We start from the raw sequence: 17,599 nt of genomic DNA on the forward strand, positions 1-17,599 counted from the left end.
TGATATACTGATACTTTGAGGGGTTTCGGCCTATGGCTTACCAGCAATGCAATTTATTAAACAGTCACGTTAAATCATTTTCCAAATAAGCCTAAAACTCATCACCCATCTTAAGCTCCCACTCTCAATAGCTTTAAAGATGTACAATGCAAGGAGAAAAGTAGACCCAGCCAGCGTCTTGCCACCATGTTTTTACAATGTGAGCTTTAGTTATCACAGGTGGAAGGGCCACCTTGGAACTAAATGGACCCTGAGTATTTTTTTAGAGGAAGGTGTTGAGTTAAATACTCTCTCTATTCTGATTAGTCTGTTTGAACCATTTAAAGAGGAAAAGAGATGAGAACATTTATTTTTGGTTCCACAAAATTCTGCTTTGTGACTTGTCTCCAGATTTGCATTCTCTTGTAGAGAATCTTAGGCAAAGAAAGCCCTGTGCTATGGGCTGTGGGAATACATTTATTTTTTCAGTCTTCCCCGATAAAATATAAGTTCCATGAAGACCGGATTTTTGTCTGTTTCTTCACCTAGTAGCACCCAGAACAGTGCCTCGCCTGTAACGGGCACCAAGCAAACATATTTGCAATGAGTGGATGGAACTTGTATCAAGGCAAATACATTCTACAGGTCTGTGTGCCAAGTACTGACAAATATGGTTATAAAAACTGTCACATCTTTGATAAATACACACATGTAGAGACAGGGGTGGGGGGATATCCATTTTCCTGGCCTACTGTTTCTATGCAGAGGGACTTCTGCTGGAGTAACTTGCCTTTCTCCCCACAGCTCACTCCTCCAGGCTTATTTAGTTGACACTACTGAGCATGCTCAGCTGAGTGCCTTATTGGATGCTCTTCTTTGGGGGATGCCACAGGATGTTTGCCCTCTGGTCTGCTCATTCATGCACTAAACTTGAGGTAGGCCTTCACCCCCCCAGCTCTGTCGGTGACTGTGTGGGTGTCTCATTCAGAGGTGAAGTATTAGGGAGATTTCTGGGCCTTTCATCTAAAGCCACATTGTCTCACCATCTGTCTGACTCCTGGGTCTGTTTTTCCATTGATTCCAGATTCAGAAGGTGATAAAAAGGATGCTATATACTGACTCTTTTAACAGCGACAACAGGAAGATATCCATCAAGATGGAAAGATTTCACTTAGGGAGGGGCTAACATGGCAGCACAAGGCGTTCCAGAGGAGAGAATCTGGAAGAGCACAATTTTACTGCAAGACTTGGCTCTGCTGTGGCAACATTTGTCATGCTTTGCAATTTCTACAGTATTTTTACATGAGCTGGATTCAATATAAATAATGAGAACTAAACACTACCTGCCGAGTCCTGGAATGCAGCAATTCTGCCAGGACAATGGGACCCAAGCACCTACCTGACTTAGGAAGAGTGAGTGCGGTGGGCCCAAGAAGGGCTTCCGGGATTCACTGACAATCACACGAATCCCTACGAGGTGACAGAGCTCTAGCTGACTGAGAAATAGAGCAGTAGAGAGAGCAATATGGTGCACAAGAGTCTGGCATGAAGCAAAGTCTATGGGGAGAACAAGATTTTAATCCACAGAGTCAAAAACTGCAGCTGCTGCCCCAAATCTTGCCTTAGTCATAGATGCACAGATAAGTCCTCAACTGGGCACACACAGCTCTGGGTTGGCTCAACTTCCACGACTGCCACAAACATCCACTGGTGCTTGAGGCATCAAAATTCTAGCATTGTACCCCAAAGCATTCCAGAACGGGAACTAACATAAAATTGATCTTAGAGTTTGGATTGAATATTTTCCACCACTTACTATAAGCTCACAATTAGCTGTACCCCTTTTGCTTTCCAATTATCATTTTCTACCCTGCTTAGGTCCATTTTTCTTCAAGTAGAATTTTTTTTAAAAAATAAATAAATTTATTTATTTATTTTTGGCGGCAGTGGGTCTTCGTTGCTGCGCGCAGGCTCTTCTCTAGTTGCGGCGAGCACGGGCTACTCTTCGTTGCAGTGCGCGGGCTTCTCATTGTAATGGCTTCTCTTGCTGCGGAGCATGGGCTCTAGGCACATGGGCTTCAGTAGTTGTGGCACGTGGGCTCAGTAGTTGTGGCTTGCGGCCTCTAGAGCACAGGCTCAGTAGTTGTGGCACACGGGCTTAGTTGCTCCACGGCATGTGGGATCTTCCCGGACCAGGGCTCGAACCCATGTCTCCTGCACTGGCAGGCGGATTCTTAACCACTGCGCCACCAGGGAAGCCCTCAAGTAGAATTCTGATTGAATATTTTCCACTACTTACTATGAGTTCATGATCAGCTGTTACCCCCCTTTCCTTCCACTCATCATCTTCTACCACACCTAGGCCCAGTTTTCCTCAAGTACCTCTCTAGATTCTCCCAGTGCCATCCTACCTAGAGCCTTCCACCCTTTATAAATCTGAAGCTAGATCACACCATGATTAAAATACAAGTCCATTATTTTCTGAAACTGTCATACCAAAAGGTATAACATTGCTTTTCTGAGTAGGATTTAGATCAGTCCTGTCTGATAGAAATATAATGCAAAGGCACACGTGTAATTTAAAATTTTCTAGGAACCACATTTAAAAAGGAAACAGAAACAGGTGAACTTAATGGATAACATGTTTTATGTAAACCAGTATATCCAAAATATTATAATTTCAACATATCAATATAAAAATACTAATGAGATATTTACATCTTCGAAATCTGGGCTGTACCTTATACCACATCGCTGTTTGGATGAGTTACATTTTCTTCATCAGAAATGGTGAGTGGCTACTGCCCTGGACAGTGCAGATTGAGATGTTGTTACCTCACATTTCTGGGGAAGCTGGTAATTGAGAATGGTGTCGACTCTTTTTTTTTTTTTTTTTTTTTTTGCGGTACGCGGGCCTCTCACTGTTGTGACATCTCCCGTTGCGGAGCACAGGCTCCGGACGCGCAGGCTCAGCGGCCATGGCTCACGCGCCTAGCCGCTCCGCGGCATGTGGGATCTTCCCGGACCGGGGCACGAACCCGCGTCCCCTGCATCAGCAGGCAGACTCCCAACCACTGCGCCACCAGGGAAGCCCTCGACTCTTGAATTTAGTGAGAATTTCTTAGTGTTGTGGGAGGGGTTGGTAAGGAGGCAGTGATGGCAATGGTTGAGGACCACCGTAATAAAGTCAGGCTTGCCCTTTATTTCATTTGCTTCTAAAGAATTCCACATGATGTTTGCTGACAAAGGTTTTCTGATATTGGGCAAGGTAATCCCTTTGAGCCTCTGATTTCATTTTATGTTACACGGGTACAATCATATAATAATAATATATAACAATAATATAGTAAAAATAATCAGAATATCCGGCTCACTGGGTTGTTGTGATTGAACAAATGAGAAAGCACTAAGAAAAATAGTACACAGTAATAGTTACTTATTTGGTGAAAAATCGGTCTTTTCATACTTAAAAAAATAGCACTATTGAGGAATATTCAACATTCAGTAAACTGCACACATTTAAAATGTACAATTTGATACATCTTTTGTCAGATGTATCACATTGTACACTTTGTATGTACCCATGAAATTAAGAAATGCACATACCTATCACTCCTCAAAGTTTCTTTATGCCACTCTGTTATTCCTCCCTCCCATTCCACTTTGTTAGTTTATCTGGCTTCTTGAACTCAGCCTAATTATTTTATGATTCATCCATGCTGTTTCACGTATCAGTAGTTGCTGGAGGTCACGCAGAGGACGTGACTGCCGGTTGACCCGTGAGCTTGACCCGCGCATGCGTTCTTCTCGCCTTCCGGGCACTAGAAGCCGCGTCAAGGAACCAGCCTTGAGATAGTCGTGTGTTGTTGAGACCGTCGGGACCGTATGCATCCCTGAACCCCGTTAAGAGCTCTCTATAAACTTTAAGGTTCTGGCGGGCAGGTGCAGAGATCTCGTGTTGCGGACACCAAAGACAAATCTCCCAGGGTGAGTTCCCTTGCTTTTTAAAGCTGCCGTCTATGGGAACTCCTGAGTTGGCCATGGACCTCTGTGTGGGGATGGGTGGCCCGAATGTTAGACGCTTGTGGACCCTCCGGTGAGTACAGGGACTCCTCCAACACCAGCTGGTCTGATGCACTTGTTGAGGGGAGCTGCACATGGCGCGCTGCGGCAAAGAAGCGACGCGGGGCTGCGCAGTGGGTTGGCCTCACTGTGGGCAGGTCGCTGGCCACCGATGCCGGGCTAGAGGCAGAAGCTCAAGTTAGAAAGTTGGAAGAAGAGCTGAGGGGAGAAGGACGTGCGGATGACCCACTACTTTGCTAGCTTCGGGGCCGGCGAACAAGGTGGCAGAGCAGGACGTAAGTTGGAAATCGTAGAGTGCCCTTTGGCAAAGCTGGGCAGGCATCTCCCAAGCAGGGCTGCTCTTCAAGTTAGACGTGTCTCTGACTCCGGACACTGGCTTGGGCCCTGTGACAGAGAAAACAAAAGGAGAGAGGACCGCTAGGATGTTGGTCTCAGCTCTGGAAGGGGGCAGAAACCTGATCTACCCCACAGAGCAGCAGCTCCTGGCAGTGTACACAGCGCTCCCCCTGGTAGAGAGGCTTATGAATGGACAGTTTATCTTGGTCAGAGCTTCCCTTCCTATCAAGGGGTAGGTGGAGAATGTGTCCCATAGAGTCATCTCTGCCATGACCCAGACTCCCCCGTTGACTCGGTGGGCTGCCTATTTGCAGTAGAGAAGCACCCTGTCCACTAGCCCACTGGTACTAGAAATGTGGGTGCTAGATCCTGAAGAGTTTGGGGATCCTTCAGATGCCCCCATCTCTATTCCTATGGCGGTCCCTGTGGCCAGTAGAGAGAGAGTGGAGGAAATTCCCACTGGTGCCTGGTGTACAGCTGCCTGGAAATAGGAACAAACTGCAGCAGCCAAAGGGGCTGAACTCAGAAGGGTTTGGCAGGGGATCACTCCTGAGCCCTGGTAGATTCCATCACATCTGCTACATAGGTGATCTCAGGACAGTTTTACTTCATTTTCAATCTTGTTGCCTTTTATTTCCTTTCTCGCCTTAGTGCCCTGACTATAACCTTAAATGCAGTGTTGAATAGAAATGGTGAAACCAAACATTTTTACTGTGCCTAACTTTAGAGGGAAAGTATTCAGTCTTTTACCATTAAGTATGATGTTAAGCTGTAGACTTTTAAAAACATACCTTTCATGAGATTGTGAAGGTTCCCTTCTATTCCTAGTTTGCTGAGAGTTTAAACTGAGAATGAACGTTGGAACTTGACAACTGTTGATGTTGGAACTGGTCAATATCAAATGGGTTTTAAACAAATTTGTGTTTTAATATGGTGACTTCTACTGATTGATTTTCAAATATCATACCAGCCTGAACTCCTGGGATAAACCCCACTGTTTCATGATATATTTTGATACATTTTATATATTGTTGGATTTAATATGTTAAAATTTAGTTTGGAATTTTAGAATCTGTGTTCCTGAGAAATATAGGTCTTTGGAATGAAAACATGAGATCCTCTTAACAAATTTTTTAAAAATAAATTTATTTATTTTACTTTATTTTTGGCTGCGTTGGGTCTTCGTTGCTGCGCGCGGGCTTTCTCTAGTTGTGGTGAGCAGGGGCTACTCTTCGTTGTGGTTCGCGGGCTTCTCATTGTGGTGGCTTCTCTTGTTGTGGAGCAAGGGCTCTAGGCCCGTGGGCTTTAGTAGTTGTGGCTCGTGGGCTTACTTGCTCGGTGGCATGTGAGATCTTCCCGGACCATGGCTTGAACCCGTGTCCCCTGCATTGGCAGGCTGATTCTTAACCACTGAACCACCAGGGAAGCCCAACAAATTTTTAAGTACACAATTCAATATGTTAACTATAGTCACAATATTGTACATCATATCTCTAGAATTTATTCATTTGCATAACTGACATTTTATACCCATTGAAGAGCAGCTCCCCATTTCCCCTTCCTTCTTGCCCCAGCAACCACCATTCTACTCTCTGTTTCTATGAGTTTGACCATTTTATTTATTTATTTATTTATTTATTTATTTATAAAAAATATTTATTTATTTATTTATGGCTGCATTGGATCTTCGTTGCTGCACGCAGGCTTTCTCTAGTTGCGGCGAGCAGGGGCTACTCTTCGTTGTTGTGCGCGGGCTACTCATTGCGGTGGCTTCTCTTGTGGAGCACGGTCTCTAGGTGTGCGGGCTTCAGTAGTTGTGGCACGTGGGCTTCAGTAGTTGTGGCTCACGGGCTCTAGAGCTCAGGCTCAGTAGTTGTGGCACACGGGCTTAGTTGCTCAGTGGCATGTGGGATCTTCCTGGACCGGGGCTTGAACCCGCGTCCCCTGCATTGGCAGGCGGATTCTTAACCACTGTGCCACCAGGGAAGTCCCAAGTTTGATCATTTTAGATTCCTCATGCAGTGTTTGTCCTCTGGAACTGGTTCACTTCACTTAGCATAATGTCCTATAGGTTCATCCATGTTGTCCCACATGGCATGTTTTTCTTTTTTAAGGCTAAATAACATTCCATTGTATGTATATACCACATTTTCTTGATCCGTTCATCTGTTGATGTTTAGGTTGTTTCCATGTCTTGGCTATTGTGAATAATGCTACAATGAGCATGGGGATGCGGCTATCACTTCAAGATCCTGATTTCAGTTCTTTTGGATGTATACCCAGAGGTGGGATTGCTGGATCATATGGTAGTCCGATTTTTAATTTTTTCGAGGACCACCACACTGTTTTCTATTGTGGCTACACTATTTTACATTCCCACCAACAGTATACAAGTGTTCTGATTTTTCCACGTCCTTGACAAAACTTATCTTTTTTGCTTTTTGGTAATAGCAATCCTAACAGGTTTGAGGTGTTACCCCACTGTGGTTTTGATTTCTGTTTCCCTGATGATTAGTGATATTGAACATCTTTTCATATACCTATTGGCTGTTTTCTGACATTTCTTCAGAAAAATGTCTAATCAAGTCTTCTGTCCATTTTAAAATCAGGTTATTGCTTTTTTTGCTATTGAGTTGCATGAGTTCCTTATACATTATTAATAATTAGCTCCTTTTCAGATACATGGCTTGCAAATATTTTCCCTCATTTCATGGGTTTCCCTTTTACTGGATTATTTCCTTTGCTGTGCAGAAGTTTTATAGTTTGATGTAGTCCCACTTGTCTATTTTTGGGTGTTTTTGCTTGTGCTTTTGTCATATCCAAGAAATCATTGCCAAGACCTTTGTCAAGAAACTTCTCTTCTATGTTTTCTACCAGGATTTTTTCAGTTTCAGGTCTTATGTTTAAATCTTTGATCCATTTTGAGTTGATTTTTATATATGGTATAAGAAAAGGGTCCAATTTCATTCTTTTGTATGTGGATATTTAGATTTCCCAACACCATTTGTTGAAGAGACTATCCTTTTTCTATTGTGTATTCTTGGCATCCTTGTTGAAGATCAGTTGACTGTATATGCATAGGTTTATTTTGGGGCTCCCTCTTCTGGTCCATTGAGCTATATGTCTGTTTTTATGTCACTATCATACTGTTTTAATTACTGTAGCTTTGAAATATATTTTAAAATCAGAAAGTGTGATGCCTCCAGCTTTGTTCTTCTTTCTCAAGATTGCTTTGGTTATTCTGGGCCTTTTGTGGTTCCTTATGACCGTTAACTTGGGATGTCTTTCCATGTATTTGTGTCTTTTAAAATTTCTTTCTTCAGTGTTTTGTAGTTTTCAGTGTATAAGTCTTTCACCTCCTTGGTTAAGCGCATTCCTAAGTATTTTATTCTTGTTGATGCTATTGTAAGTGAAATTGTTTTCTCAGTTTCTCCTTCAGGTAGTACATTGTTAGTGCATGGAAACACAACTGAGTTTTGCATGTCTATTATGTATCCTGCAATTTCATTGAATTCATTTATTAGTTTTAATAGATTTTTTTGTGTGTAGAGTCTTTAGGGCTTTCTAAATAAATAATAATAAAATCATGTCATTTGCAAACAAGGATAATTTTACTTCTTCCTTTCTGATTTGAATGTCTTTTATTTCTTTTCCTTGCCTAATTGCCCTGGCTAGGACTTCCAGTACTATGTTAAATAAGTGGCAAGAGTGGGCACTGTCTTCTTATTCCTGATCTTAGAGGAAAAGCTTTCAGTTTTTCATCATTGAGTTTAATGTTTGCTGTGGGTTTTTAATATATGGTATTTATTATGTAGAGGTAAATTCCTCCTATACCTAGTTTGTTGAGAGTTTTTATCATGAAAAGAAGTAAACTGCAATTTGGAGATGTCAAGTGATTTGTCCAAAGTCATAGAGTTTGTTAGAGGTAGAATTGGGCCTCCAGATTTTCCATCTAGGTGCTTTTCCCATGAAATAGTGCTACCCTTCTTTCTCATTCTCTAGGCTTCTTCCAATTTTGGTAAACACTCTGACATTCACAAATAGGAATTTCACAGAATATTATAGATGCACTTGTACCATAGTTCTATATAAGATTTTAAAATTTCTTTCTCCTCTTCATGCTTATATTTGTGTGTGTGTGTGTGTGTGTGTGTTGGGATGAGGGTGAAGGTGAGGGTAAATTGGAAAATATAACCAGACTTAGTATAAAGCAAATTAGTGTCGTGAAAGAAAATTATGAACTGGCAGACATAGACATCCCTAAGTCCATCTTCATTTTATAGCTGATAAAATTGTGACTTTGAGAACTTAAGTGACTTGTCTTAGTTTAACATTTGGGAAAGCTAAATTTGGAGTAAACTAAAATTTAGTCTAGAGTACATTCCATTAAGCATATTGTTTTTTCATAGTTTGTAACTGCTTCCAGGGTAGTTAACATGGGTGGTTATTATAAGTAGTGTGGTACAGCTACATCAAAATTCCTGTAATTGCTTTAAAGAAATACTTTTGGAGAAGTTAAGAGCTCCCTGTAACTTTAAATGTTAACAGTTTTTGTTACTTACACTATCTTTTTTTTTTTCCTTTTACATTAAACATATATCAATAACAACAAAAAACCATCCTTGGGCTTCCCTGGTGGCGCAGTGGTTGAGAGTCCGCCTGCCGATGCAGGGGACATGGGTTCGTGCCCTGGTCTGGGAAGGTCCCACATGCCACGGAGCGGCTGGGCCCGTGAGCCATGGCCGCTGAGCCTGTGTGTCCGGAGCCTGTGCTCCGCAACGGGAGAGGCCACAACAGTGAGAGGCCCACGTACCGCAAAACAAACAAACAAAACCAATCCTTAAGCTTAAGCATTATGGTGATAACGTCTACAGAAATAGTGCACATAAAAAAATATTTAGAATTAGATTTTGGCTTTAGGCGATTTTTGTAAATGAGACACTTTTAAAAATAACTTTATAAATATCTTTACAACATTGAAATTATCTTGCAATAGAAGTATGAATTTTATTACATCACAAATGTATCTTATATGAATGCAAAATTGGATGCTCTTGAATCTTAGGCAATCTGACTTTTAGAATGATTATGTGAGTGAAACTCCATGAATAATAATTGTTTGGTAGTGGATCGATTATTTTTTTGAAAGTGAATTCATCATTTTCTTGACTGTGTCTGATCCTTGGATCCTCGGGGGTAAATTTTCTGTACAGCACATGCGGATTTAGCTATGTGAGTCCCATTAGTTTGAAAAGGAGTTTTGCAGCTAAATTCATGAGCTGAGCAGTTGCTCTTTAATGTTATTTTAATATTTAATGGTTATTGCAGGGCTGTCAAGCTGGGACTGTTTCAATGAGAGAGATTTCCAGAACTTATGAGAGAGATTTTAAACATCTATTCAGAGCATATTGCAATATCCTTCTTTATAAGAGGAAGATTCTTTAGGGAGAAACAGTCCAATTCAAAAGAGAGTTTCCCTTTAATTGTGGCAAATTTGAGACTGAGATAATAGATTTCTTATTTTTATTAGAATTATCCAAAGGATCCATTAAATTGCTTTCATGGGGTAACAGATATTAATTTGGTGTAATTTTAATGGAGTATCAGATAGAGCCAGGGATAAAGGGTTTTGGGTTTTGTTTTCTGTTTATGAATATTCATCATTTGTGTCATTCGTTTTATGATTTTTTGAGTTAATTGGCACTCTTGATTTTCCTCAAAATTCCGTAGGCAAAATTTACAGAAATTATTGTAAGTGAAGAAGCCTCCATGAAGAATCAATGATCTTTCCTACGAGTTAGATTATTTCATCATCTCAGGGATGAATCTCATACATGGCTGCATTCTTCCCTCTAGGCATCTCCCTAAATGCCTGGTGGCCCCCAAGAAATCAGCACTTGCCTACATATTATTGAAGAATGAGGACATCTGGCCTTCAGTCCTTAAAATATATCCCATATTATTATTATTTTCTTCTCCCTTATTCATTTATTTAATCTTTTATTTATAACAGTACAAACTCATATATTTATTTTATTCTTTGGATACCCCATATTATTTTGATCAATTCTAGGGAACATAAAACCTATATCTCAGGTAGCTTGAGAAGTCACTCAGGGTCATCAGGTTCATTGGAAAGACTCAAATGAAAAATAAAAGAACAGCTGTGTTTATCCGTTACTTACCCCTCCTTTGTCCTGAAAGTTCAAGCTTTCCTTCTCTTCTTTCACTCAATGTATAAACCTGTGCAAGTTTCCACACTATGAAAACAAGCCAACACACCAGCTTGTCCACCATGCACCTCTCCCCTCCCGCTCTGTTCTTACATGACTCCTTCCACTTACCACCCAGCTCCTCGAGAAAGCCATCTGCCTCCTCAAGCCCCTCTTCTACGTCCTTCCCGCTCGGTGCCGTTCCCACTTCATCTGCTGACCTCTCTCCAGTATCCACCAGACTTGTCCACTCTTTGCTTCTTCCTATGCTTTCTTGCCTCTTCACTTCTTTCCTCCCTTTATCTTTTCTCCTTACTTCAAACTCTTACTAAATAGTTATGTTTCTTTCAGACACCGCTCTAAGTGTCTCACAAAGATCAGTAAGTCCTGGTCACGGTTCTGAAGGGGCTTAGGTTCCGATGGGAGTGTAACAGAAAAGCATCCTTCCTTTTTCTGCTCTGTGATACTAGAGCTTGGTCTCTGAAAACCACATTTCTCCCTTGCTGGCCAACGCCCTTTTAAGTTCTGTCAATAGGGGGCGTGCGAGAGAGCCAGGAAGGCAGGAGTTAGGCAGAGGAACTTCCTCTTTGCTCTTTGCTTACTGTTCCTGTCAGTGCTCCTTGGCCACAGCCCTTCACTCAGGCAGGGATGGTTGGTTCCAGTCTCCAACTCCTTGCTGGCATCCTCAGAACCAGCTTCATGGACCCTTCAGTGGTACTGGCACCAGCTGGGCAGTGCTCTGCCTGAGAGGTCTGGGTCCCAGCTCTGTGGAGCATATCCTCTGAGCTCCTGGGGTATCAGCATCTCCAGGCAGCATCCTTTCTCAGGGGTGGGGGTCCTAACTCTGTGGGGCTGAGTCTAGCAGAAGGTCCAGGCTGTACAGCCAACTGCTCTGCCACTCAGTTCCTTCTGACCCAGAAGTTCCAGGAGCCTCAGTGATCTGCAGCAAGCAGGGACCCAGAAAGGAGCCTCAGGCAGACCCCAATGGTAGAATTACAGTGCAGACCCCTTAAGTCCTGTTCTCTTTTTTTGGGGGGGTGGAATGTTGAGGGAAGGATGGTTTATGGTTCTTCATTTTGAATACCTTTATTGAAATATAATTCATATACCACAAAATTCACACATTGAAAGTATTCAATGCTTTTTACTATACTCACAGAATTGTGCAACCATCACCACAATCTAATTTTATAATCATGAATGTTTTCCTGCACATAACTCTCCCTTTTGAAAAACAGCTCTTGGCTTGTTACTGGGCCCTGGTAGAGTGAATTCATGACCACGAGTCATTGAAATGACTCTGCAGTAGGACCTGGCCAGCAGGCACTGGGCGGTGTCTGACCCATCCAGACAGGACACTGGGTGTGTGCCATAGCGATCCATCATCACGTGGAGAGGCTGCAGAGGAGACTAGTCTCGAGCAAGCCCTGAAGACTCCAGTGCATTGAAGGAGCAGGTGGCACAGACTTCTTCAGATCCTACTCGCGCTGCATTGCCTTCGGGTTTCTTAGGATAAGTTGTCTTAAGAGTGAAAACTTGGGTCTGATTTATACATGTGTATTAGTCAGCTCAGGCTGCTCTAACGGAATCTCACAGATTGAAAGGCTTAAACAACAGAAATTTATTTCCTCACAATTCTGGAGTCTGGAACTCCGAAATCAAGGCGCCATCAGGGTTGGTGTCTGGTGAGACCTCTCTTCCTGGTTTGCAGACAGCTGCCTTCTCACTGTGTCCTTATATGGCCTTTCTTCTGTGCATGTGCAGAGAGAGAGAGAGAGAGAGAGCTGGTGTCTCTTGTCTCTTCCTCCTTGTGACAGTTAAGTTTTTATGTGTCAACTTGACTGGGTCATGAGGTACCCAGATACCTGGTCAAACATTATTCCGGGTGTTTCGGTGAGGATGCTTTGGGTTAAGATTAACATTTGAATCCATAGACTGAGTAAAGCAGATTGCCCTTCCTAATCTGGGTGACCCTCATCCAATCAGCTGAAGGCTTAAAGAGAAAGAAAAAAAAAAGGCTCATCCTCCCTTGAGTAAGAGGACACACCTCCTGCCTGACTGCCTTGAGCTGGGACACTGATCTTTTTCTTGACTTTTGACTCAAACTGAAGCATCAGCTTTTCTTGGGTCTCAAGCCTGCCAGCTCTTAGACTGGAACTACCCTCAGCTCTCCTGGGTCTTCAGTGTCCAGCTTGCTGACTGCAGATCTTGGGACTTCTCAGCCTCCATAATGATGTGAGAAAATTCTTTATAATCTCTTTATGCTGGTTCTGTTTCTCTGGAGAAGCCTGACTAATGCACTTTTCTTATGACACCAGTCTTATTGGATTAAGGCCCCATCCATATGACCCCATTTAGCCTTTATTACCTCCTTATATGCCTGTCTGCAAATACAGTCACATTGGGGGTTAGGACCGTAACATATGAATTTTGGGATGATACCATTCGGTTCATAACAGCCTGGTTCTACATGATATGTTGGCACCAGCCAGAAGTGAACTGCTGCAGTATTTCAATATAATCTGGAGAATCTTTGAAAGATAATTATGCAAGAGAAATTCTTCAGGTGGGCAGAACTTCAAGCAGTCTACTTGGTTTGGACTGAGAATTGTCCAGAAGGATGGCTCTACAGTAATTCGTGGTGAGTAGGTAACTGAGAATTGTCCAGAAGGATGAGAATTGTCCAGAAGGATGGCTCTACAGTAATTCATGGTGAGTAGGTTACAGTTCCAGAAGGATGAGAATTGTCCAGAAGGATGGCTCTACAGTAATTCATGGTGAGTAGGTTACAGTTTGACTGCATGGGTCAAGGACTCGGAAAGAACAGGGCTGTCAGATTGGTGAAAAGTAGGTGTGGAAAAGAGGCATGTGGATGGGTTTTTGGAATGAGCACAGAATGTGAAGATATTTGTGTCCCGGGTATAAGCTCTCTGACAGGCATCCACTCTGGAGGAGCCTGTTATCAGAAGGACAAGATGATCCATTCCATGGATGTCAATCAGCCTCTGTCCTGTCCCTATCATTCCATTGCTTGCTCAATGGGCCCATGCATAATGCAGCTGTGGTGGCACTAATGAAGGTTAGGCATGGGTCCATCTTCTCCTGGACAAGAATGACCTGGTTTCTGCCACTGCCAAGTGCCTCATCTGCCAATCAAAGAGACTGATATTGAGCCCTGGGATGGCACCATTACTCTGGAGCACCAGCAAGCTACTTAGAGCAGGTTGATAATACTGAGTTCCTTCCATCATGGAGAGAGCAACAATTTGACCTCACTGGATACTGATATGCCTTTCCTGTCTGTAATGCTTTCACCAGCACAGTCATCTGAAGATATAACGTCTTATTCACCATCATGGTATTCCACATAACATTGCTTCTCTTAAAGGAACTTATTGCATAACAAAGGAAGTATGGCAATGAGTGCAAGTGCATGGAATTCACTGGTCTTGGAATCACCCCATCACCCTTTTTCCTCTCTCTCTCTTCATCTCTGTCTCTTTCTTGGATCACTTGCTCTGGGGGAAACAACCTGCCAGGTTGTGATCAGCCTTACACAGAGTTCATGGAAATAATGTCTCCCCAACAACCACTAGGGACCTGAGGCCTGACAACAGACATATTTGTGAACTTAGAAGTGGCTTCCTCCCAGTTGATCCTTGAAATAATTGTAGTCCATGCCAACACCTTGCTTGTAGTCTTGAGAGAGACCCTGAGACTGAGGAACCCAGCAAAGCCCTGGTCCAATTCCTAACCCACAAAAACTCATATATATATTTGTTGTTTTAAGCTGCTGAGTTTTAAGTACATTTGTTATGCAGCAGTAGCTGAATTAGACATCTAATAAATAAGTGAATAAAGTCTGATACACTTTAAACACTGGACTGCTGTGATTAAATATGTGTTTTAGAAAGATCACTGTTTTAGAAAGATCATCAGGCTTTTTTTCCTTTTTTTATTTTCATTTTTATTTTTTTTTGCGGTACGCGGGCCTCTCACTGTTGTGGGCTCTCCCGTTGCGGAGCACAGGCTCTGGACACGCAGGCTCAGCGGCCATGGCTCACGGGCCCAGCCGCTCCATGGCACACGGGATCCTCCCGGACCGGGGCACAAACCCGCGTCCCCTGCATCGGCAGGCAGACTCTCAACCGCTGCGCCACCAGGGAAGCCCTTCCTTTTTTTAATACTTATTTTTGCTCACTCTGATTCTCCTGCAGGATGTTGCTGTTTTTTTAAATTTATTTTTAATTTTTAAAATTTTTATTGGAGTATAGTTGATTTACAATGTTGTGTTAGTTTCAGGTGTACAGCAAAGTGTATCAGTTATACATATACAGATATACACTCTTTTTAAGATTCTTTTCCCATATAGGCTATAACAGAGTATTGAGTAGAGTTCCCTGTGCTCTACAGTAGGTCCTTATTAGGTGTCTATTTTATATATAGTGACATATAGATCTTTTAAAAGATCTATTTGGCATCAATATGGACAACTAGGATGGGTGAGAGACTATGGGCTGCCGGACATGAGAGTCATGTGACAGTAATCTTGTTGTGAAGTGAGGACACTGACAGTGAGAATGGAGAGAAGTTGGGCTCAGAGAGATACTCAGGAGGTGCACCTGTCTGACTTGGGCAACCAAAGAGTTGTGAAACACTTTTTTTGTGTAAAAATGTGGGATTCCACTCCCACTGTATTCTTTCTCCCTTATCTGATTGATATTTTTCATTCTCTTCCCCAGAGCTGCTTCTGTCTTCCCTGAAGCAGTCAGAGTTCCTCGGGGTTTCAAACTAGGCAGTCTTCTCTGGTCCCATGACTTCTGCTGTCATCTCTATGCCGAGGACGCCCACATCCCTCCCCTCAACACACCTCCCTTGGGAGCGCAAGTGTCATATTTTTAACTCCATGCAAAGCCTCATGATGTCTAGTTCAGGGCTTGGCAGACTTTTTCTGGGCTTTGCAAGCCACACAGTCTCTGTTGCAACCACTCAACTCTGGGTGTTGATAGTGTGATAGCAGCCAGAGACAAGATGTAAATGAATGAGCGGACCTGTGTTCCAATGAAACGTTATTTGTGGACAGTGAAATTGAAATTTCATATGTTCACATGTCATGAAGTATTATTTCCCTTTTGATATTTTTTGATCATTGAAAAATATAAAAACTATTCTTAGCTCTTGGGCCTTTGTGGACTATAATTTGCAGACCCCCTGATCTATTCCCTACTATGTTTCTAGCCTCATTTTCTGGTATTCCTTGCGCTCAAGATATACGGTAAGTCTAAGGCCCTCTTTTATGTCCTCGATGACCATCTATGGAGTTCCCACTGACTTGGATGCCCTCTTGCCTCGTTCACCCTGTGAATTCCTCATTGGTGTTAATCGCTAGCTCAGTTGTACCCTGCTCAGCACAGCCCCAGGCAGAATTATTTCCTCCCTCCTCTGTGCTCTCCAAGTACTTTGTTCCTATCTCCGTTATAGCAGGTACCATATCATAGTGTCATTTATCTTTCTAAGTAAGTACCTGTCTGCGACATTGGCCTATGAACTCCCTGGTGTCAGACATCCCACCTGGTTCATCTGAGTACCAGTCCTCACTCAATGATGTCTTGAAATGACTCATATAGGAAAGCCAGCATTTTGTACAAACTACTACAGATTATTTCTAGAAATTTTGACCATAAAGATAAGTGTTTTCATTAAAGTTATGGCTTTTTATATTTGAAGTCTGCTTTTTTGGAGAATAAAATACTGTCTTCTGAAAGCTAGTTTTCATAATATTGTTTGGGGGATTGAATAGTAAAATTCTTATAAAATATTATAATCTGTATACAGATATACAAATGTTAATCTCCATTAGTATTATTGCTTCTATTTAAACTACAACTCCTACAGTTACTACTACTACAGCTATTTCAATAAACCTGGTTTTTTTTGTTTTTTTTTTTTGTTTTTTTTTTTGTTTTTGCGGTACGCGGGCCTCTCACTGTTATGGCCTCTCCCGTTGCGGAGCACAGGCTCCGGACGCGCAGGCTCAGCGGACATGGCTCACGGGCCCAGCCGCTCCGCGGCATGTGGGATGCTCCCGGACCGGGGCACGAACCCGCGTCCCCTGCATCGGCAGGCGGACTCGCAACTACTGCGCCACCAGGGAAGCCGAATAAACCTGTTTTTAAAATACATTTGCCTCACTATTGGGAGGATTTTAGTCCTAGTAGTGTAAGTTTATCTTACTTCCTGAAGCATGTCTTTTCTGATTTATTTTTGCAGATATTTTTGTTGATGATATGAACTCATTTGCTTTCATTATCATTTGTTTTTACAGTGAAATTAAAGTTTTTTAACTCTATGTTCATACGATATTTTTAAAAAAAAAAAGAAGCAAAGAAGTGTTTTTCCTTTTTTTCTTAAATGTGTCCATCCAAATGTGATTTCTCATTCCACCTTCATAAGATCTATTCTATCGGCCAAATATAATCCTGGAGATAATCTCAGATTCAGGTAAGAGGACTGGCAGCTTTCAAAAGTGGATTCCGTTATGATGGAGAAAAGTATTTCAGTCTCTCCCCTATTAATTTCTGTCAAAAGCCCGCTTTATGCTCTTGTTCCCCAGTGGATGTATTTGTTTGATTTCAGTTAAAAATGAAATGTCAGCATTTCGGGATGTGTTGGGCTGCTTTACGGTGCACATAATTCCAACTCATTAGGGAGAAGGCGGCATGTTGGAGAAATCCAGTTGGGATGGAAAAGTAGATTTCTGTTTCACGTTTCTGTTGGAACATGAACTAGAGTGTATTCTACAAGGCCTCTATTTAAAAGAAGGCTGGGTGGCTATAGGTTTCCCAATTCCCATATCATTCTCTGTCTTCAGTTTAGCCAAAGGTTTCCTCTATTAGATCATATTTTTCTTATTACCAAGCTAAATTTATCTAGAAGCAATCTCACCTTCATTTCTTTTTTTTTTTTTTTTTTTTTTTTTTTTTTTTTTT

Source organism: Physeter macrocephalus, chromosome 19 (assembly GCF_002837175.3).
Source record: "Physeter macrocephalus isolate SW-GA chromosome 19, ASM283717v5, whole genome shotgun sequence".
In the NCBI taxonomy this organism is placed as follows: domain Eukaryota; kingdom Metazoa; phylum Chordata; class Mammalia; order Artiodactyla; family Physeteridae; genus Physeter; species Physeter macrocephalus.